The sequence below is a fragment of the Lissotriton vulgaris genome, chromosome 2_1, assembly GCF_964263255.1.
Source record: "Lissotriton vulgaris chromosome 2_1, aLisVul1.2, whole genome shotgun sequence".
NCBI lineage: Eukaryota > Metazoa > Chordata > Amphibia > Caudata > Salamandridae > Lissotriton > Lissotriton vulgaris.
In genome coordinates, this window is record NC_141687.1 from 1,540,037,184 (window position 1) to 1,540,061,939 (window position 24,756).

Sequence of the window (24,756 nt, forward strand, 5' to 3'; positions counted from 1 at the left end):
TCTAAAGCAGGCATGCTTTCTACCACTACCCCAATTCATGTAGATTGGTCTGACCACCTCCTCATCCCATTCTCTCTTCAACTTTCACACTCTATAACTCTTGGCCAACCCAAGAGGGCCATCTCATGGTTCCGGGATGCTAAAAATATTGATGTCGGTCCCCTCTGTGAATCAGCTTTGCTATCCCTTCCAAGGCTCGACCCGAACCTAGATGTTGACGAACTCACCTCTCAAAGCCTCACAGTTCTTGCAGCTGAAATTAATAAAGTCGCTCCACTCAAAAGCAAAAGGTTAAGGCCCACTCCCTCAGCACCTTGGTTCAACAAATCCCTTTATGAGGAAAGGAAGCAGCTAAGATCCCTGGAGAAACAATGGAGGCAAGTGCCCTCCTCCGACAATTTGGCCAAGCTTCGCTCAGCAAGATCCAAGTACCACAAGCACATCTTCCTTGGGAAAGCGACACACTTCAAAACCCTCCTTGACTCCGCCAAAAATAGACCCAAAAAACTATTTGATCTCATCAAAATGCCTAACTGCTCTCCCCCAACCTCCAAGGTGGATGATTCTACAAAGAGAGCAGCGGATTTTTCTATTTTCTTTGATGAAAAAGTGAAATCACTTGTGGATCAGGTCGCTCATCCTACCCCTCCAGAGGAGCGCAAATCCTTAGCCATTTGGCAGAGCTTTGACCCTATATCTGAAGATGCCCTTCTCAAGTGCATACGAGAAACAAAGCCATCCAACCATTCTCTTGACCCTATCCTCAGTGCCATTGCCATTGACTTCTATACCCATTCCCTCTCCTATTGGACCACTCTGATCAACCTCTCCCTCTGGCAAGGCTCCCTTCCTGCCTCCTTCAAAACTGGGCAGGTCACCCCTCTTCTGAAAAAACCCACTGCTGATGCGAATGACCTCAACAACTTCCGCCCCATCACTAACCTTCCCTTTCTGGCGAAGATCACAGAAAGATGTGTAGCAAAACAACTCTCCTGTCATATCAAGGACAATGACCTTCTAGACCACTGTCAGTCCGGCTTCATCCAAAACTGCAGCACTGAAACAGCCCTACTGCAAGTGGTTGATGACGCGTTGAGGATACTCGATTCAGGGGGGTCCTGTCTGCTAATTCTCCTTGACCTTTCCGCAGCCTTTGACACTGTCAATCACAATACCCTCCTCAATATTCTTCAACAGAGAATGGGCATGGAGGGCACTGTGCTTAAATGGTTTGCATCCTTCCTTTCTGGCAGATCCCAAATGATCAAAATAGCGAACAGTCTTTCACCTCCTGTGGCGGTAGGTCAAGGTGTTCCCCAAGGCTCGATACTTGCTCCCACACTGTTCAATCTCTATTTAGAACCACTGGGAAATCTCCTAAGTAAATCCGGGATTCACTATCATCTTTATGCTGACGACACTCAACTCTACCTCAAGATTGCCTCTACTCACGATCTTTCCATCCTAAGCTCCACTCTCGACTCCATTCAAAACTGGATGTCAACTCATCAACTGATTCTGAATCCCTCCAAAACTGAATTCCTCCTCTTCTCCTCCTCACTCTCTCCTCCCCCGGTTCAATCATGGATGGATCAGATGAATCTACTAAACAATAAACCCATCATTGTCGACAGCGCCAAATCCCTTGGTGTCATACTAGACAAAAAACTTAATCTAATTCCCCACATCAATTCCATTGCGAAATCAGCTCGATACCAACTGCACCTTCTTTGGGGAATCCGTCGCTTCTTCGCGGAGCGGGACCTTATAACCCTGGTGCAAGCACTGGTCCTCTCCAGACTCGACTACTGCAATTCTCTTCTTACTGGCCTCCCCAAATCCCACGTGTCCCCACTTAAGTCTGTTTTCCACTCAGCAACTTGTTTCATTTATGGGGCCAAAAGAAGCGATCACATCACACCGATGTTATCTACCCTCCGCTGGCTTCCCTTTGAGGCTAGAGCTATCTACAAGACCGCTTGTATCACCCACAAAGCCCTGCACTCCTCTTCTCCTCTCTACCTGGCGAATAAACTGAAACTCTCTGGAGGTTCTAGACCTTCACGCAATGCGGAGAATCTACTGCTTGAACCTCCCACTTTCAAGAAGGAAAGAACGATGGCCCAATCATTTTCAGGCAACGCAGTGATAATCTGGAACTCATTGCCGCCTCAGCTCCGGACCACAGCCTCCTCCCAGGCCTTTAAAAGGGACCTCAAAGCTCTCCTCCTCCAGAGACACCTCCAAATGTAACTCTCTTCTGTCTGAAGGAAGATCTCCCACTACTGATAATTTCTACTTCTCATGTCCATGGAAGTGCCTTCCCAGTGTGTTCTTGCGGTTAGAGTGTTTGCCTTTTATTGCAGTATTATCCATGTACTTGTGTTTGGTACCCTCTTGCAACTTGCACTCACCACTTTGCCCCTGTAACACACGGTTTGCTTCCTCTCACAGGTTTTTTACCTTTGATACTTGCACAAGTGCCACTTTTGCCTACTTAATCGTTTGTTCTTGTGCTTGAGTGTGTAACATATATTGCAGTATTATACCACAAATTATACTCTATTTTCTCTTGTAGCCTGCACACTTGTCACTTTTCCCTCCTGAGCACTTTTTACTACCTCATGTATTTTTGGTAGCCCACATGTTTACTACCTCATGTATTTTGTTTGCTCACAAGTGTCACAATTACCTTGTCTACCTCATGTATTTTTGGTTTCTCACAATTTTTACTACCTCATGTATTCTTGGTTGCTCACAATTATCACTTTACCGTATGTAACGTAACGAATGCCTCTGCAATCTGTTGCTCGTGTAACGTTCTCAGTTTGTATCTTTTCTGTTCCTATTGTGAAGCGCTCTGACACCTTCGGGTAAAGTCCGCGCTATATAAAATTGCATAAATAAATAAATAAATAAATAAATATAGTACTTAGAGATGGCAGAGTTCAGGTGATGGGTTCAAGGTTGTTGGAGCCTTCTTTCCCTGAGGCTTTACTCAGGAGGCCAGTCAAATTGCCCTTGGAGTCATGGGTTGAACAGATGCAGGTCCAGTCCTTCTCACCCAGGCAAGAGGGCAGCAGGTCAACAATTCCTTCAGAGAAGCAGTCCAGCAGACTGGCTATCCTTTCAGCAGCACAGGAATCCTTGTTCCTGGCCGAGTAACCACAGGTCCAGAAGTGTACTGAAGAAGTGGTGACTGAAGTCCAATATTTATACTTGGTGCCCTTCTGGAAGGTGGTGGAAGCATCCAGTAATTCTCTTTAAAGTGCATAGGCTTCCTGGCTTGGCTTCAGACACAGTACAAGGGGTATGCAGCCCTTTTTGTGGAGGCAGGACACAGCCTATTCAAGTGTAAGTAAGGCAATTGTAAGTAAGGCAGTGCCCAGCTCTGCCCTTCCAACATGACAGTCATGGTCCATCCAGGCACACCTAAGCTCTCTATTGTGTGTGGCTGTCTAGAAGGTGTACAGAAAACCCAAATGCCAGCTAAACGCAGTCATGTGACCCAGAAACAGGTTACAGGCACTAAATGGCTAAGGCAGGAGAGTGCCAACTTTCTAAAAGTAAGCAAAAACCAAAATACGCCAGTGCTGACAATCCTTGAACATTAATCTTTTGATTTTATGTTCATGACGCTTAATCAACGTGATCCCATTTTTTTATTCACTATTAATTCAAACACATTTCTATCAATCTGTATGGAATACTGTCATAAACATTGAAGCATCATAGAAAGATGACATGAACATTCAAATGCATTTTTGCTCAAAACATAATACTGAAGGAATACCTTACAACACAAATGACAAAGATATTTCTTTTGACGCAAGAAGAAAAATGAGTGTCTAGGGTGATACCTAGGGATTTGGCTGAGCCGACGATGTGTGGGGTGCAATATGAGGCAGAGAGATTGGACATAAATTCTTTGACCTTAAAGGTGGAAGTGGGTGGAGTGAGTCATGAGAATTTGGTTCCAAGGGCAATGAGTTTGAGGTGATTACGAATCAGCCATTGTTGTGTTAATGTTAGGGAGTTAATGAGGGTCAGGTTGTCCTCACCGGAGGCCATGCTTATGTAGAGTTGGGTGTCATCGTCATACATTTGGTAGGAGATGTGGGAGCATTTGGGGTTAGGGGTTCCATTTATAGGTTGAACAATTTGGGGGAGTGGATAGAGCACTGAGGGACTCACAGTGATAGTGGGGCATGCACGGATAAAGTGTGATTAATGAGGAAGCGCTGCAACCTGTTGTATAGAAAAGAAGAGATCCATTTTAGCACCATGCCAGAGAGGCCCATCCTCAGTTCTGGAATGTCGAGCAGGGTAGCATGGTTGATGGTGTCAAAGGCTGCTGACAGATCTGATAGGATCAAGAGGGAAGATTAATTTCTGCTCAAGCGAGCGTAGGGCATCATCCACAATATGGACCGTGGCTGTTTCAATGCTGTGTGGGGATGGGAGCCCTCACCCCTCCAGGCCCTGGGCTTCAAAATGGAATCCACAGCCCTTCATGTTAGGTACGATCCACAGGCACATACACACAAAACCCAAACATGCACACACAAGTTTCACAGGCTGTCTGGCAATACATGCACTCCATACAGGTCAAGGGTGAATTAAGTACACAGACACATAACTTTAAACAAGAGAGGCCTCTGCCCAGTGACACAGGGAAAAAGGCCTGTTCACATCACTGGATACAAAGCAAGTATGCTGCCACCACAGTGCTTCTGCATGTAACTCAAGTTAAGGAAAGTAGCCCTGTACCTTCCCTAAAGGTATTTCCTGGTGCATCCCTCCTGGTCTAGGTAGACTGAATTACTGTGAGATCTATGTCATGGTGCATATGCATGATCCATGTTTGCCCATGACCAAAAATCAGTACCAGGGATCCAGATATCCATGCAACTGTGGCACTCAGAGTAGGGGTGTACATCCGTCACCACCGTCACCATGCAGTGTATTTTTCTGTTCCAACAGTAGGCTACCAAGATATTCAACCTTGGAATATTTCCACCCACCCTGTAGCCCTTAAGCCAGCCCTGTGCTATTGGTTCTTAAGGAAGGGTCAACAGAACCTGTGATTTTGAGTTGTCCATATGGGCTCTCCACGCTGTCATGAAGAGAGAGAGACACACACAAACACGCGCGCTTGCGCACGCACGCATGCACGCACGCACGCACACACACACACACACACACACACACACACTTTCTCTCGCTCTTTCCCTCTGTCACAGAGTATGTTTGATCAGACCAGTAGCTACTGGCAGATAGCTGTAATACCTTGTGATAAGTAATAGATTGCATTCCCCACTGTTGCAGGCCAACATCAGTTTAAAGTGTGGGAGCAAATCGAGGCTACCCTAAAAATGGACACATCTTAATATTTAACTCAACTGGACCTCCCACGATTTACTGGATCAGAGATGGTGTTGAATCTTAATTTCAAGAGGCAATGGGTCCACTGTTAAAGTACCTCCAAAAATATCAAAATCAATCAAAATATAGTTCATTAAAAATTCCAATTTAAGAATAATTTGGATTCACCCAATAGTACTAGATCACTGTAAAATTGAAGGTTTTATGTGCAAAATAAAAAAATAAGCCATACAGAGTTAATGCCATGAAGGCGTTGTAAGACAAAGTTATAGAGTATGTAAAAGTTAGAAAAGATTCTAAGTCCTAATAGGCATGAAAATCATTAGATAAAAAAAACAGAATCCCTAGCAATAAAAGGAAAAGCTCAAAGTCTCACTCACACCTAAAATCAAGGGGTTTTAACAAACAATCATTGGATATTAAATCAACATTTCTTCAGAATCATCGTCGTGTGAGGAAATGTATAATTTCTTCAGCAAATCAGAGCAAATGGAAAATAAACATCACCTTAACACCTGAGCATTATCCCATTGCCTTGAATAATTGTTCAGCACCCTCTATTCAACTGTCACCCAAAGATGTCTGAACAACTATGAAACATTGACAATAATACTTTCTTCGAATTAATCGATCCATTGAGGAAACATATACATGACTACATGTAAAAAATGTACTTCCACACCATGAAGGGTTCAATGTAAGTAAAACAATAACAGCAATGAAATAAAACTATTAGGACTTCATCTTAACTGTGGGATGCAGAGCCTGTGGGAAGAGGATATGTGCAGTGGTCTGGGGATGGAGCACAAGCAACTGAGATGACTTCCATCTTGTTTAAAGATGGCGCCCTTCCACAGAAATGGGGTCTAACTAAAACCCATTATTAAATACACTTCTACATATCAAAAGCAATTATGTTAAATAAGTCTGTGGATATAAAATAGAGCATGTAACTGCATATTACACCTTGTTAATGATGCACAAAAATGTAAATCTTTAAAACACTGCAATTATTTTTTTAATGTTTATTGGGGCCAAAGTACTCTCCTTCCACTTTGGAAAGCCTAGTCCAGCTTGTGTTTTCAGGACTGAAAAGAGTTCTGCGAGGCTTGCTTTGGTGAGATTTCTCTGTTTAGTACTTCATGATAGGACCACTTTGGACACCTAGGGCAGGTGCTTGCGAGTATTCCAATCGAGGCAACATAGTGCCAATAACCATGCCTCCCACTCTGAAATAGGGAAAGGTGCAACAGAGTTGCTCATAGCATGTAGCGCTTCAAATCAAATCAAATCAGGTGTTTGTTAAGCGCGACTACTCACCCGTAAGGGTCTCAAGGCACTGGGGGTGTGGGGGGGTTCGCAGGTTCCAGTCCATCAAGAAAATGGTCTGTCGAAGAGCCAGGTTTTGAGGTTTCTTGCAAAGATAGGGAGCGATGTTATCTGAGGTGGAGCGGAAGGTCGTTCCAGGCACTGGCCGCACGGAAGGGAGAACGGGCGGCCTCCCGATCTGGTCTTTCTGGTGCGGGGGACCACGGTGTAGTAGAGCTGGGCTGATTGTAGGGCCCCTTTGGGGTGCGTGGAATTTGAGTCGGCTGTATAGGTATGCTGGTCCGGTGTCATGGAGGGCCTTGTGAGTGTGGGTTAGCATCTTGAAGGTGACTCTAGCTTCGATGGAGAGCCAGTGGAGTGTGCCCAGGTTCTGGGAGATGTGGCAGTTGCTTGGCAGGGTGAGGACCAGTCTTGCGGCGGCATTTTGGATGTTTTGTAGCTTGCGGGTGAGGTTTTTGTTTATTCCGGCATAGAGTGCATTGCCGTAGTCGAGCCTACTGGTGACCAGGGCGTGAGTGATGGTCTTTCTGTGTTCGTGGGGGATCCATTTGAAGGTCTTACGTAGGAGGCGGAGGGTGTGGAAGCAGGAGGACGAGACAGAGTTGATCTGGCGGTCCATTTTCAGCTCTGAGTCCAGGATGATTCTCAGGTTGCATGCATGGTCCATGGTGGTGGGCGGGCTTCTGAGGGCAGGGGGCCACCAGGTGTCGTTCCAGGTGTTTGGGTTTGGGCCCATGATGAGTTCTTCTATTTTGTTTGTGTTTAGGTGCAGGCAGCTATTTTTCATCCATTTGGTGATGGCTTCCATACCTTCTCGAAAGTTGTGTCTGGCGGTGTTGGGTTCGTTGGATAGGGAGAGGATGAGTTGGGTGTCGTCTGTGTATGACACAATGTTAAGTCCGTAGGTTCTGACGATGGGGGTTAGCGTAGCCATGTAGACGTTGAAGAGCGAGAGGGAGGACCCCTTGGGGACTCTGCAGGTGGTAGGTGTAGGGTCTGAGAGGAAAGGGGGGAGTCTGACCCGCTGCGCTCTGCCGGAGAGGAAGGAGCGGATCCAGTCGAGGGCCTTGTCTTGGATCCCAGCATTGTGGAGTCTGCGTATTAGGGTGAGGTGAGAGACTGTGTCGAACACCGCTGAGAGGTTGAGGCGGATGAGGGCTGCTGTTTCTCCTTTGTCCAGTAAGGTACAGCTATCGTCTGTTGCGGCAAGGAGGGCGGTTTCACTACTGTGTTTTTTTCTGAAGCCGGATTGGGAGAAGTCGAGGATTTTGTGCTCTTCGTTGAATGTGGTGAGTTGGCTGTTGATGGCTTTCTGGATGACTTTTGCTGGGAACATTTGCAGGGAGATGGGCCTGTAGTTTTTGAGGTCGGTGGGGTCCGCCAAGGGTTTCTTCAGGAGGGGGTTGATCTAAGCGTGTTTCCAGTTGTCGGGGAACGAGGCAGTTGCCAGGGAGCGGTTGATGGTGTGGCAGAGCATGTGTGCGATGGTGTCGGCTGCTCTGTTGAAAATGTGGTGGGGCAGGGGTCCGTGGGGGCCCCTGCGTGGATTGATTTCATCATCTTCAGTGTGTCTTCGTGGTGAGGGCTGTACAGTACTCTTTTTTTTGTCCTCATTTTCCACCAGGTTTCGTATATTACAGGTTGATCAAGTCCCTTGTGCTATCTCAGTACGTGACTGGCAAGGGTTATAGGCTATTACTTTTCCGTCACCCTTCAGCAGACAAAGGTCCCTTCAGAAACCTGCGAATAGAAACCATGTAGTCATGGACGATACTGCCACCAAGCCAGGAAATACATACATAGCCCAGGCAAACAGAGGGAGGTAAACCATGGCAGCGTAATCATTGGACCGGGGGAAAAGAAAAAAAAAAACCCCGGACAGCTAATTCCATTTAAACAAATGCCAAAAAGATCTTTTGTTGCGGTTCCCAGCTCTTGCCAAGTCAAGTTTAGACACTTGTAGGACCGAAGCTCGCCAATCAAAGAGAGAGGGTGGATGCTGATCCTTCCACTTTTTACAAATCTCCCTTCTAGCTAATAATATTGAGTAAAAGAGAAGATTTTTTGCAGGGCTCCACACTCCATCCATCACTCCTAGAATGACAAGAGGTAGGTCAATCGAGATTTGAAGTCCCAAAGATATCGAAAGCAAGTTGCTAATGGAATCCCAGAAAGCTGAGATAGAGGGGCATTCAAAAAACATGTGGGCATCAGAGGCCTCTTTCAGACCGCATCTAGCACAGGCCACCGGAGAACCTTGGACAAATTTTGACAATCTTTGTAAGTAATATGCTCTATGAAGCGTGAAAAGGTGTTTCCTACGCAACCATGCGGGCTTCACGGTATCCCATAGGACTTTAAATGATGTAGACCACAGATCTTTTAGGCTAGGACAGGCAAGGGAAGAGCCCCACAGCAACTCGGGTAGTTGGAATTCCCAGTCAGACTCCTCCAGTATCAAATTATACCACACTGATACCTCTTTTTTGCCCGATGGTTTGTCCAAAAGTAGAGTCTCAAGTTGGTTGCCACCCCCAACTAGAGTTCCACTTCGAGCTGAGATATGCGAGGTATATGACTGCGTCCAACTGGTGATCTGAATATATTTAAATTTAGAGAGATTTGATCCTGTCTTCTCATTTAGAACTTCCCATGGCAACAAGCTTCCTTCCACAAAGATGTCTCCCCATACCCCTAGCCCCCCATCACGCAAAGGAACAGCTAGACTATCTTCTAGCCACTCAGGACTTCCAGGAGATTCCCAAAGCGGGGCCCTGCTAGAAAAGTATCCAAGCTTTACTAAGATCCTCACCATAAACCACATTTTCGCCATCCCCTGTAATACCTTCAGCTTAATTTTCTTGAAATATTTGGGGTCTCCAAATTTGAATAAAAAACCTGATTGTGCAACTACTTCACCTTTAAGCATAGCTGAGAACAAACTACCAACCCCATGATCTACAGGCATCTTCAACAACATTCGAGCATGGCTAAGTTGGAACGCCCATGCGTATAATTGTAGGTCAGGAGCTGCTATGCCTCCCTTCTCCCTACGCCGCCTGAGCTTCTTCCATGCAATCCTTGGGATATGTTTATCCCAAATAAAAGACGTTATATCTCCCTGCAATTTAGATATAAGTAATGAATCAAAAAAAAGGGGAATAGTAATAAAAAGAAATGACACCTTAGGCAAGATAGTCATCTTGACTAAGTTAACTCGCCCCAACAAAGATAAAGGGAGATGTGACCAGGTTTACATGAGTCTACGGCATTCCCTTGCAACGTTAGTGAAGTTAGCTATGGTGATTTTATTAATGTCTTTAATAATATTCAGACCCAAGTAACGCAAACTTGAAACAGGCTGTACCTCCATAACACTCTCCGTATCATTCCACACCATTACCTCGATCTTAGAGGCATTAACCTCGTAGCCAGATATTTCAACAAATTCTAGAGCAAGTCTAATAGTCGCTGGGAAGGCTGTACTTATATCTGAGGAAAATAAAATATTGTTGGCATAAAGGGCCACTTTCCTTTCCCAGCCTTCATAGACAAATGGCTTAATAGCCTCCTCTTCCATCAACAGCTGAGCAAAGGGCTCTATATATAGATAGAACAATAGAGGGGAAAGAGGGCAACCCAACGAGTTTCCCTTCTAATGGGAAAGGGACCCGACAATTCGCCATTCATCAACACACTGGCCGAAGGCCTTGAATATAAAAGTCTTACGGCACGACTAAAGTTCTCCCCGATATTAAACTTATCCAAGACCCCCGACAGGTAAGCCCAATTCACCCTGTCGAAGGCCTTGGTAGCATCGAGTGTCAGGACTGCCAATGGAAGTGCATGCGTTGTTGCTATATCTATGGCCCCTATCAAATCATAGGTCAGCTCATACAGTTGACGGCCCTTCACAAACTCCTTCTGGTCCTGATGTAAAATGCCCGGTGCCACTATACTTAACCTCTTCGCAAGAACTTAGGCAAAAATCTTGTAATCCCCGTTCAAGATGGACATAGGCCTGTATGACCCACAGGACAGTGCTGACTTCCCCGATTTTAAAATCAAGGTGATCGATGCACTATCCCAGGAAACAGGGGGAGATGTTCCGTCCTGCAAGATTTGGTTAAATAACATAGTTAGAAAGGGTATGACTGCCTTCTCCAGGGCCCTATAGATCTCAGCTGGGAGGCCATCTGGACCGGCAGCCTTCCCCTTCCCACTATTAAGGATAGCAGCTCTAACCTCTCCCTCCGTGATAGTGTCATTCAGTGAGGCCCGTTGCTCCTCAGATAAAGAAGGAAGAGACACCTTATCCAGCCAGCTGTCAATCATTTCTTCATCCAATATTTTCTCTTCATGATAAATTGTTAGGAAGAAATCTCTAAAGATTCTCCTAATATCCTCATCTGATGAGTACGATGTACTATCATGGACTATGGACTCGATGTTATTACGGACCCGGTCAGTTTTAGCTTTCCAGGCCAAAAGTTTTCCAGCTCCCTCACCAAATTTGAAGTGAGCTATCTTACTAACCTCCCATTTCTCCTGCAGCCGTTGATTAAGCACAGACCCCATCTGAGCCTTCAAGGATAGTAACTTACTACCTAGAGCTTGTGTAGAAACCCCCGATGGAGCTTGATCAATCTTATCTTGCACTTCAGCATTTCTGCTTCTATGGACGCTACCTTCTCCCCATAACACTTCCTTCGAAAAGAGACCTTGTTTGTAATTAGGCCTCTAAAAAAGGCCTTACGAGAGTCCCATACTATCCCAGGGGCAGCTGATCCAAAAATGGTCTGTATGAAGAACTGTGTTTCGGTGAGTAGAGAGGATATGTCGTCTGCTGCTGATAAGAGCAAGCGGTCAAACGTCCAAGATTTAGACACCTTAGGGAACCCCTCAAGTTCCATAAAAACTGCAGAATGATCCGATAGATGGGATGGGAGGTAACAGATATTTTTCACAAAATCTACCAAACGATGGTAAATTAGAACAAAGTCAATCCTAGACTGATGGTGATATTTCTGATTTCGAAAAGAAACCCCCTGCTTCTGTCCAACCCGATTCCTCCAGATATCGACAAGCCCATACTGCTTCATAGATCTAAGTAGAAAAACCCTAGTCTTTGAAACAGCTAATGGTCGACTGTTCGGAGTTTTATCCAAACGTGGGTCCAAAACTATATTAAAATCCCCCGCCAGGATCGTTGGTTCTGGGAAAGACAAAAGATGTGAAAACTTAGAATTTAATACAGAGGGATCATCTATATTAGGCCCATAATAGCCCTCCATCGTAATTTGCACTCCGGCTATTAGTACTGAAAGAATGACCCATCTACCACCTGGGTCCACTACTCTCGCCACTAACCTTACTTGCAGTGGTTTTTTAAAGATGACTGTAACTCCTCTAGTACTAGTGGGTTGCGTAGTTGATATAGAAAAGTCAATCAACCTGTTTTTCTTCACCAATGAGAGTACTTCCGCCTCCATCATATGAGTCTCCTGGAGAATGAAGACCTGCGCATCAGAATCCCGCAAGTACTGCATGATCTTATCCGCCCTAGGTCTGGTGTGGAGGCCAGTCACGTTCCAGGAGACAATCTTCACACTACTCATAAGAGCTCAACAGTACCCCCCAACAACAGACAGCAGACAAGAACTCTGCCCTAATCCGAAAATTGCCATACTACAATCAAAGACTCCAAACCAAGAACAAACCTGAATCATGTGGAAAATCAGGTATTTTTTACTTCTCCATCCACCCACCACCCCCCCTCCACCCCCCAGTGCCCTGAACTTCCCTCCACCCACCCCGAGAAACCCTTGCCCTATCTATCCGGAACTAGTCCAGAAGATAGTGCCCCAACCCAATGCTCCCACTGTACTAACTATAAACTATAAACTATAAACTTAGAACTCCAAAAGTGATATCAACACGTGAGGTTGCCTGGTCAACTCTAAATATAAATCAAACTACCCCTGCTGTCTTTCCTTCCTCAGACAACCCTTTTTCCCATTATGCCCCCCTTTTTTTTTTCCTTATTAGTTTTTCACATGTGAAAACAAAAAAATTCTTAATTATTTTTTCTTTTTACTTGTTTTTACCCCCTGCATCTTTAAGCGAAAAAACACTAGAATACTGTTAGAGGACAATAAATACCGAAATCTCAGCCAGAAGAACGCTTCACACCCCCCTTAGCCCCCCCTATATTAAGCAATAGTTTGTCCGCCTCTTGGACAGACCTAATGTTAAACATTTTATTATTATACATTATTCTCAGTGAGGCAGGGAAATTAAGTTGCGCTGATGCGCCTGCACTTCTAAATGCGTCCAAGCGCCTACCAAGCTCCCATAGCTTCTTGAGGGTAGCCCTGGAAAGGTCTGATGTAATCTGAAAATTAAACCCTTTCCCTGCCAATGATTTATGCTTCAATGCAGCATTAAGAATAGTTTCTTTAAGAGTGTAGGTGTGGAAATTTACAAGAATTTTACGAGGTTTGTCTCTATTAGGATTCTTCCTAAAAGGGTCTCTGTGGATCCGTTGGATGTTCTTGGCCAGGTCTTCAGGTAATTTCACCAAGTTCAGAGACTCCTTTAAGAGAGAGACCACGTACAACTTAATGTCGGACCCTTCGCTTCCCTCTGGGATATTTAAAATGCGTATGTTACTACTACGTCTAGAATTGTTCTCAAGAGTTTCCATCCTTTCAGCCATTAAAAGATCTTCTCTCTTAAGCGTAATGATGTCATCTTTGGCCTGATCTAAATGTAATGATAGTCCCGCAACTGTCTCTTCCAGGGCTGATGTTCTAGCATGAAGGCCTTCAATCTTGTTGTCTAGAGACTCACAAAAGTTTCTTATCTCTAATTGGTTTGCTTTGGACGCTTCAAACCCATTCTTAATGCCACTGGACAAAGCTAGAAACATAGACTGCAAAGAGGTAGTCATGGAGGCAGCCATAGGGGCATCCGTATCTACCCGTAAGGGCTCTTCCTGCACGACATCCAGCTCCAGAACTTTCTCTGCCGCCATTCCCTCTGGACCTGCACATATGTCGCCTAACAACGTGGAGGAAAAAGATGCCATGTCAACAACCTGGGAAGGCAGATCACTTTCTATGCCCCCCCCACGTCTGCGTCTGAACTTGGACCATCCACAAGAGTAAGGGAAGGGGGAACCTCCATAGCAGAAGCACTACCAGCCACGCTTAAATCCAGCAATTGACGCTCCAGGGAAGCAGGCTGAACCAAGGTTAAATCTTCTGAGAGATGCAGCACTTGTGGAATAACCTTAAAGTAGGAACTCAACGAAGTGGTGATTCTGTACCCGGCACCAATAGCTAGATTCTAGCCCTTTAATGCCTTACAGCTTTTTGCCCGCTTAGCTTTAATTTCTGTGCACAAGTACAAGGTTTTCTTCGGTCTTGCTGTACCAGAGTCCGGATTATTAGAAACTTTTGGTCTCGGAGAAAGAGGCACAACAAATGGGTTGACAGGTACTGATTTAACAAGTGCTGGTGCTGGTACTACAGACGTTAGGGTTAACTCGCTCTCACCAGATCTTACAGTGGCACACTTGTCCCCTGAGCCCTTCTTCTTTCCCCCACGTTTACCTCTTTTTTTGTAACTATTGTAACTATTGGTACAGCTCTCACGGGGTTAATCTTATTCAAAGAGCGCACCACAGCCTCACCGTCACTCTTAGTTGCACCAGCAGGCCCCGCTAGGTCTCCCAAAGACACGTTTGGTTCCTGTAAAGCCTCTGTGTCTGCTGGTATCTCCTCTCCTCTATCACCGATACCAAGATTACTGGAGCTGCCGTTTGCAACGCAAGAAGCGTGCAATAGGCTCCGGAGCCGCTGCCCTCTCCTAAGCTCCAGGGCGGGCCAAGACCAAAGCTGCATCCCCCGGACTTGGACATGAGCCCAGACACGTTGAGGGCGAGTTGGCAGCGAGACTCCCCAGTTTCGCAAGTGACGAGTCCCTCACACCAGCTGCCTGCCGGAATCCAAGAGGAGCGGGAGGGAGAAAGCTCGCCTCCAAACACATCGGAAAAGAAACAAGGCTGAGGACGCCAAACAAGACGCCGATGAACCTCGATAGCCTCAATAGCCTCAAACAAGCAGCCAAAGCAAAAAAAAGGCAACAGGGGGCTAAAAACTAGCCATCTGCAAATTTCACAAGCCTCTCTCGAAGCCCTGTCATGTCAGACACTCCTCACGGCACCGCACATTACACCGGAGCAACTCTGGAGCAACTAACAGCGAGAGCATTGGAACGGAGCACCGCAGCAGCTCAGCTTGCTGCCGCCATGTTCCCCGTCGCTGGCACTGGGCTGGCACTGGGCTGCCAGTTGTCGATCGCTAGCTTCAGGGTGTCGGGGTGGTTGGTGAGGGCTCAGTGTGTTGGTTGTCTTCATCGAAGTTGTTGTAGATGCTCTTGATTTTGTGGTGGAAAAAGGTGTTATTGGACTCTCGAAGTTAGGTGGTGAACCATCTAGCTTTCTTGGCGTGGGTGTTGTTGTTTTTCTTGAGGGGGGCTATGATGTTGGTGCTGTTGGAGATCCATCTGTGCAGGGTTCGGGTTGCGGTGTTGTCATTGTCATTTCCGCGATGGTTGGGGTGGAGTTGCTGAGTGATGTGGTTAGCTGGTCGTCAGTGATTCTGGTCCAGTTTCTTCATGGGAGCAGGTGCTGGTGTCTGTGGATGGTGGGTGGGTGTTCTGAAGGTGAAGGCGCTTCCACACCATCATGGTTGTATGTACCATATAAATAAGGGAGACCCTGGTTCCCCCAGTGAAGGTCCTCCTGTGGTGGAACAAGCACCATGTAAGTTGGTAATTGCAAATGTCTGGGCAAGAGCATATAGGTTACCAGCACTGTTTGCACCAGCACAGTTAAGGCCTTTATTTGGGGAAGAGGTGAGGAGGACTCTGAACACTCTGAGGGCTGCAGTCTTGATGCTCTCTCACAGACTGCCAAACACCGGGTTCTCCTGCCAAGTGTAGGCTAGGGGTGCTTTTGCATAGAAACATAGCCTACGACTGGGGCCACACTCCTTCGCCTTTCTTTAAAGAGGGGGTCTCCCTTTGAATGTGGGTGTAGTTTAAATGCTAGATAATAGAAACCCAGTTTAGAACTCATTTTCCACCCATGTTCAACTTGTGGCCTGTATATTTGTAAAGTTTTCAATAATTTTTCGGTTTGTACTCTCAAGTGTGACCCACATTGATAGGTAATTGACCTACTAGTGTTGTGATCTGAATGGATTTGCAAGGTCTGAATTTCGTATAGAAATGTTGGTACAAATAAAAAGAAATATATATTTTCATTAAAATGTACAACAATCCAATACCAAAAAGGTCATTCATATTTCTGATGGATAATTTTAACCGTAGATTTCGCACCTTTGGAATATTACCCGTGGCGCCGGACTGGATATGGAAAGTTTTCTTACTAGTGCTCCTGTGCACCGCCTAGTGCCACCCTACGGCTCTGCATTGGCTTAGTTCCACCTTGAACGGAGCCCTACATAAACACAGATGTCAGTTCCATTCAAATGCAGATCCGGAGCTCCACCACCATTTTCGACGGTCTTTGGACCATTTTTCAAACAAAAATTTAGTATACATTATAACAATGTCCCCTCCCTCCAAAAACGACAGGTTTCAAACCATGCAATGACTACGGAAAATAGATGCTGTTCACCGACCCACATGAAGTATGTCTTTGGTATTTGGGCTTAGTGCAATGAGTGTGTCCTCATGCATGGAAGGCGATCTGGGACCGCAAATCTGTGCGCTGAAAGCAGAGGTTACAGGCCTTGTGTAAATGCCACTCTCATTCCAAGCTAATGACTTGGACCCACTCCCACTTCCATGGCTGCTCCCAACATATGGCTTCTTCTCAGCTGCAGTCCTCCAGTAAGTCAAAGTCCAAGTGGAAACCTAAGAAGGCAAAATGGGACTTACCCCATCCTGCCATGCTCAAAAGAGTAGCCAAAACGAGGGTACCAATTGCTCTTGCCCCTTATCTCTGACTGAGGAGCCATTTCTATGTCTGATCATGATGCACCCTGAGTTTCTGGGACATTGATATCGCAACAGGTGGAGGCCTTTAAAGAGGCCATGCTGTGTATCTTAGGCACTCTTCTTGCTCCCTCTGATGTGCCTTTGGGCACCACTGATTCACAGGGGCCCACAGCCAGATTAGTGCTGGCAGATCCATCTTTAGTGCCATCTGAACCTCTTGGATTTTCCTCTGGTTCAGCACTGACTCTGGTGCAGACTTCCACAGTGGCTCTGAGACACAATTCGGTCCCTCCTTCATTGATGTCAATGTCAGACCCCAAAATAATTTCAGCTCATCCCTGACTGAGGTTATACAGAGTCTGACCCTATGCTTCCTCTATCAGAGAGAGGTCCTCAGATGCTCCATTGCCTTTTATGTCCTGACTCTGACCAGAGCTTGCCATCACTTGGAGCCGACTGTGGTGGGAATGATTTACTCCCCTCACTATGATGATGAAAGTTTTTATGTGAAATTACAGGAGGCCAGTGGGCATTATACTACCCCTAATACAGGGTTGATTTTGCTTGTGGGTCCCCCAACAGAGAAGAGTGCCTTCTTTGCTGTGGTAATTCGACAACCACCTGAGGTATTCAACATACAACTGCCTTTTGTTGAAGTCGAGATAAATGTCCTCATAGAGGTTTTGAACCTAGGTCAGCCTCATTTGAGCCCTTGCTTCTGTTCAGTGAAGCCCTCACTGACATCTTAATGGCAAATGGTCTAAACTCTTTTCTTGCCCACTGGTGAATAGGTAGGTGGCCAAAAGCCATACACCTGCTCCTTGTGACACTGATTTACTTGGACAGCATCCTACTCCAGATATTCTAGTCATTCATTCTGTCACATGCTCAGAAATATAGACTGGATATTACTCTCACTATTTTCTTGTGCCTCGCCTGTTTCAGAAATTCTGCTTCTGAATGCCTTTGTGAGAGAGGACGAATCCAAAATGCTCATGTTGGTCCAGGTTCTGTTTGCTGTGAACTTGGGTGACTGTAAAACGTGTATTTTCATATACCTGTCCTGCAGTCCCACAGACGTCACCTGCTGTTCAAGTTAGGCCAAGACCATTTTCAGTTTACTCCCCTTTTACCTCACCAGTGCCCCACAGGTGTTCACAAAAGTGATGGTGGAGGTCACTGCTCATCTTACGAGGTTGGGGATACCTGTTTTCCCCTACCTAGATGACTGGCTGTTGAAGGCGGGCTCACCACAGTTAGTCGGGGACCACCTCCAGATGATAGCAAACCTACTGACATCGTTGGTGTTCTCGATCAATGTGCTAAAGTTGTACCTGACTCCTTTACAAGGGCTTCCTTGTATCAGAGCACTCTTGGACAAAGTGCAGTTCTGGGCCATGCCTCCATCACAATGAATCCAAGACATTTGAGGTATGTGCCCGATGTTTCAACCTATTTTTCAACGTCAGTCCCGGATCTTGGCAGGAGCAGTTCTGAGGCTTCTTAGCCTGTTGCCTCCCACATCCTTCTTGTTGACGACACCAGGTGGCATACGCAGGCTCTGCAGTGGAATCTGAAGTCTCATTGAGTCCAGCACAAAGAAAACTTGAAAGTTGCCATTCAGGTTTCAGAGAAGGCTGCACAAGATCTGCAGTGGTGGCTACTCAACCACAATTGGATCAGTCGCAGACCCCTCTCTGTTTACCACTAAGAGCTCTCAGTGGTGATGAATGCATCATTAATTGGTTGGGAAGATCATCTGGGGGAGGTGGAGATCAGAGGACTCTGGTATCCAGTAGAAACCCTCCTCCGTATAATCTGTTGGGGTTCCTAGCAATTAACCGAGTGCTGAAGGCTTTTTTGCTGTCCATCAAGGAGAGTTTGGTAGACTGTCTCACAGACAACACTACCACGATGTGATAGTGATACTGCAGCAAGCAGTGCGGAGTGGGGTCCAGGGACCTGTGCCAAAAGGCTTTGCACCTCTGGTTTTGCCTGGAGCATCAAGGTATCTCTCTGATTGTAAACCACCTGGCGAAATCTTTAAATGTCAGGGTTGACAAGCTTAGCTAGAGGGGCCTGGTGAATCCCGAATGGCATCTGCATCCTGAGGTAACACAGGGCATCTTCTGAAAGTGGAGCAACCCCAGCTAGATCTTTTTTCCATAGCTGAGAAAGTGTAGTTTCAAAAACTTTGCACGTTGGAGTTCTCTTGAAAGCTTTCACTAAGAGATGCATTCTGGCTGAAGTGGAATACAGGACGCCTGTATGCCTTCCTGCCTCCTCCTCTCTTGCCCAGAGCTCTGATGAAGATCAGGAGTGACGAGGCCAAAGTCATTGTAGTGGCCCTGGATTGGACCAGGAGATTGTGGTACCCAAAGGTTATGGCCATGAGTGTCTGTCCCAGAAACAGGCATCCACTTTGGGAGTATGCTCTTTTACAGTAACAGGAAAGGGATTTGCAGCCACACTGGAACATTCTACACCTCCATATGTGCAGTTTGAATGGTGGCAGTGACTGCGTTTGATCTACCACCTGAGGTTGTGGATGTCATTCTTGTTGCCAGGTGTCCATCTGGATTGGACACTGGGACAACTTTATGCCCTGTTGCGGTGTCCGCAAAATGGTCCCTTTGCAAGCCAAACTATCAGATTAACGTAACATAACATTGGCAGGTAGTGCTTTGATATCTATTTTAAAGTTGGGGAATCTGTGGTTAGAGATATCCATCAAAAGAACAAGCTGCTTTCCTTCAATACGCTCTTTCTTTTGGATACTCTCTCTTACCACATATTCCACACTGCCCTCACACCTCCACATTCTGTGAAGAGGTCTCTTTTATACCATCTAAAAAAGTCCCAAATTGGTGATCTGCACAGTGGTACCTACAATTGTTTTATGCTCCGCTTCTGATGACGTGGAAAGATTCAAGGAAGAAACTAACATCAGCGTGCAGGGGTGAGGCTTATATGTGGCTCTGCTCTGTCACTTCCAGGACGGAACAAATTCAGTGTGAAGCTGCATGGAGTCACCTTGCAGTGCATGGGAGCACTGATAAAAAACTTCCAGATCCTTACCAGTACCTGGGGGAATATTCAAAAGGTGAGGAATCTGTGTTTAAATTGAGTATCCACTGGAAAAAGCATTACCAAAGGTAAGGAACTTGTTCATTTAATTGAAATGCCATTTTGTAGGGGAGTGGGGACTAGCAGGAGGCAATACATTTTTAAAGTTTTTTCAGTATTCTTGGTACCTTATGTATCCAGGCTTGTACTGCCATAACAAAATCTACTTTTCATTGCAGTTCAAACAACTGAGGCAACAGTTTGCATCTGTGTCAAAGCTCGTCAACTGCTACACAACACACTTGGGAGACTTGCATCTCTTATCCCAGTGGGGACAGGTGGCACAGCAATACCGCAGACGCACCTCTGATATCCCAGAGATGTTTCAATCCATGCTACAACAAGTTGGCAGAAGAACATCCAGTATTACATTAAAGAGAATTCTCCTGAAGGAACCACCTTAATTAGGACTCTACAGCGTCAGTCTTTACATGGAGAGGAACCGCCTCATTTGGGGAAAGTAATAGGACTAATCACTCTACAAGACAGATGGTCCTTTGAAGGGAATGGTGTATTGGATCAGAAGAGGAGTACAAGACACTTGGTTCCTCACAAAAATCCAAACAGCAGAGGAATCCTGAAGTTTGAACTTCTTTCTTCATAAAAGGAATTCAAAGACAAATTAAAAAATATTTGTTAACTTCTCAGGATAGGGCGAAACTGAAAAAATACCCTGTTCCAATGGAAATTTTCTGAAGTCATACAAATGTTGTGGATGTTAATTGCTATTAGCCTTCGCTACCACTCATGTTTTTCAGAAATTGTGCCAGAGACAAACAAGAAGTAGTGCATCATCTAAGCTAAGCTTGTACAAAATACTTGTAATAAAAATGTTTTTGGGTAGATGCTGCCTAATGGGAGCTGCCTAATGTCTTGCTGCCTCTAGGGTGGTAGACATGAAATTACAAGGAGGTCTTCTTTTTAAGGACCACTAACTACAACTTCTCAGAATATGTGTTGTGAAAAGCTTCCCATAGAGTGAATCTGGCAGTTTATCCTTTGAAAAAATATATTTTTTAACTGTAAAAAGCTGTATGTAAACAGTACTACATTTATCATTTTGACAAATGATCATTGTCTTTTGATATACTCATTTTCAATTTGTATTCCCATTTTAAGTAACAGTTCGCTATAAGATTTTTTTCCACAAATAAACCTGCATTCAGAACATACAATGCATCAGTGAGCATTTGTGCCAAATAGCTCTTTTCTCAATCTTAAATACCTTCTATAGTAGGGTTGTTTTTAATAGTATACATTATTTTGTATACATACTACAGTGTGAAGAACATTATTTCCTATAGATACTTATAACCGGAGATTTCTCACCCTTAGAATATCCCTGGGCACCAGACTAACTCTGGCGAAGTTCAACATCAAAGGTCCTGTGACATTTTCAGATGTTGACGAGGACATTCTACAGAACAGGGAGGTAGGAGGACAGTGAGGAATCTGTAGTTAGCTTGAGTAACCACCAGAAACAGTATTATCAAAGAATGTAACTTGTTCTTTTGATTTATAATTCTAACCAAATATTGCTCACTTTTAGATTAGATACCAAGGCAGTACCTCCCAAGATGGAGGGTCTGGGGAGTGGGATCAAAAATTCCTACAGGACAGAGTGAGTGAAGTGACGCTCTGTTTGGACTGGCTGTCAAGGCAGTAGTGGTTCATGAATGTATACACTGATGCCCACGATACAGCCTGGCAGACATCAAGATTACACCAATGCTGTAGTACCGCACGTAACACTGGTGAAATGGGCAGTCACTAACACGCCAATACTACCAACACACCACAAATCATTTGAAAATTCAATATTTCTGCTTTTAATGTTCTATTATGATTAAACAGCTGAAGCCATATAATGAAGAGCTGGGCATGCTCAGCACAGAGCTGAGCACCAGTTTTGTGCATTTGGGGTGCCTAAAGTTAATATACATAACTTGGAACTTCTCAGAGATAATCTATGCAGTCAGCACAAGTCAGAAACAGTGAGCATACTACCACTACCTTCAGCACTATCGCCACCATCACCACTACTACAGCAACTTCCAACATCACCACCACCGGTATCATGCCCCCACTGCTGCTATCATCACTGCCACACATCACTGCTACCATCACCTCTATTGCCACCATGAGTACTACAACCACCACTAACACCATCACCATGACTACCACCATACCTACCATTACTACAATCACCTTCAAACCACCAATACAACCACTGTTACAATCATCACAACCACCACTTTCACACCATCACCACTACTAATACTATCATAACCATCACCACTTCTATAGCTATCAACATTACTGCCAGCACTATCACCATTACGACCACTGTCACCATTACTATCACTGCTACCACCACCACCCGTATTACTACCACTTAAATACCATTATAACTGCTAATACGCACCATCAACACCACTATCACATCTGTTATAACCATCAGCATCATCAATACTACCACTAATCATTCCTCTGCCTCCATTGCCACCACCACAACTATCAATGTCATGGCACTACCCTTATCAAATACCTTCACGATCTCCACTGATATCAATATGTTGCTCTCACCACCATCAAATCAATTCATCACTACACCTAACATGATCACCAACATCACCACAATTACTACCAACAATACCATCCCCCAACCTTGACCACCATAACTTTCATCATCACACCACAGCACATACTAATACCATCACCACATAGCTACTACTAACACTATTGTCACCAACACTACTAGCACCACTGCTATTACCATCAATAAAACAACATCACCATTTCCGATACTATCAAGGTCAACACCACAACCACTGCTACCATCATCCCACTTCTACCACTATTACCATCACCGTAATAACTAATAGCACCGCCATGACCACCACTTATATCACCACTGTCATCTCCACTACTGCTATCATTACTATTAAAACTAATCACCACTTATGCACCATAATCATTTTGATCACTATCATCTATGCTACTGCCACCACCGTCTTCACTACTTCTCCTACCTTCTCCTTCATCACAATACTTTCCCTACTGAAACCTCACTCAACAACACCATCAAAACATCTACACTACTGTGACTAGCATCACCATTATTGTAAAAACCACCCCATCACCAACCCTAATATGATCACCATTTACTACCACTATTCTTGCCACCACCACTTTCTCCACCATCCCCACTATCACTATTGCCACCCTCACCAGCATTACTTCTATTGCCACAATCACCGGCACTACCACCACTATTTACACCATCTGCACCACTATGACACGATTACTTGTACTTGGACCTTGAAGGACGCCAGTTTCTCTGCTTCCCTACGGACTTTGCTAACAGTTAGCGGAACCCGCTCCGCGGGTCCCGCTTCGCAGGAGGAGGACAATCCAGGCTGCCTTGTGCTGGGCGGTGAGTGTGCGACAGGGCTGCGAGCTGCAACCCGGACTCAGTCTCCCAGGAGTCCCGGGTTGTTCAGGCCGTTCCAGCTGGCCCGCTCTCCCTGACCACCCCGCCCAGCCCCACTCGCCTCATAAACTCTGGTAATCCTCGTTTGCCCTGGGACCTTGAAGGACGCCAGTTTCTCTGCTTCCCTACGGACTTTGCTAACAGCTAGCTGAACCCGCTCCGCGGGTCCCGCGTCGCAGGAGGAGGACAATCCAGGCTGCCTTGTGCTGGGCGGTGAGTGTGCGACAGGGCTGCGAGCTGCAACCCGGACTCAGTCTCCCAGGAGTCCCGGGTTGTTCAGGCCGTTCCAGCTGGCCCGCTCTCCCTGACCGCCCCGCCTCTTCCTCTCCTGTCAGTATATTTCCGGCTTGAGTGCCCAGCTGCGCGGGAGCGCGCGGGAGGGCGCTGGGAGAAGCCCGGGACAAGGGTGGGACCGTCTGTGGCCGTCAGGGGCCAAAGGAGGCCGGGCTGGGCCATATCCCTTACCTTTTACTTCCAACTTCTATTCTGATTAAGGTGATGCCCTCGCCGGCACCACGCGAAACTCCATCAAGGGAGGGGGGCAGCAACACAGGGACGCTGGACAATTACTTTAAATCTGCCAAGGGAGATGCGGGCAAAGAAAATTCTCTGGAGAGACGCAGGGCGGAGCGGCGGCGCTCCACTGAATCCATGAAGAGCAGACCCTTGACTGAGATCATCCCGTATCCTATTTCCCAAGAGGAAGGTACGCCCCTCAATAGCTTAAATCCCCCGACTCCTGAGGATTTCCCCCTCTTACTTCGGGAAATTCCTAGCTCCCCTGGGTTGGTGCCTGGAAAGTCTATAGACACAACTCCTCCCATGACATGTGTTACCCCCGTTAATTTGGTTACCCAAACTCCCCCTTTGCATGTAACTAAGAAAAGTAAGCCAAAACAAAGTGTTGTGGTGGAGTTGCATAGCGTCCACCAAGCAAACGCAGTAGGAAGTCAATGGGGGGGCGGGGGAAAACCAAACTATCCCATCTAGATTTTGGCAAAAAACATATAAACGCACTCCAATCTGGGAAGGATAATGAGATTGTGACTATCGCTCTTCCCTCTAAGGCCCCAAGTTCCAACATAGCTGATACCAACAACGACCCAGTGGTCAATACATCTAATACAAACCCCCCTCTCACATCTATAGGGAGTATAGAATTCCTATTTCGTTCCCTTCTGCAGCCCATTAGGGATAGCCTCAAAAAAGTTGAGATTAGGCTCACTCTACTAGAGACATCTCTTACTACCTTGAACACCTTAGTTAGTAAGCAATCCAAAAATGTGGGACCTCATCTCCCCGCAGGAAACCCTCCTAAAATAGGAGCCCCACAGGGTGCCAACAAAGTCCCCCCGCAGAGTGTGCCTACTGCCCCCCCCCCCCTGCAGCCA

General features: G+C 45.8%; 1 pseudogene across 1 annotated transcript in view; it reads left to right on the plus strand.

The window, feature by feature from the left end:
• The window catches only part of LOC147732869 (uncharacterized), a 212,401-nt pseudogene extending 191,383 nt beyond the window's left edge, over positions 1-21,018 (plus strand). Inside the window, exon 9 of the transcript XR_015308690.1 lies at positions 20,052-21,018. The product of XR_015308690.1 is annotated as an uncharacterized LOC147732869 (transcript). The remainder of the gene's footprint in view (positions 1-20,051) is intronic.
• Positions 21,019-24,756: the final 3,738 nt, after the last annotated feature.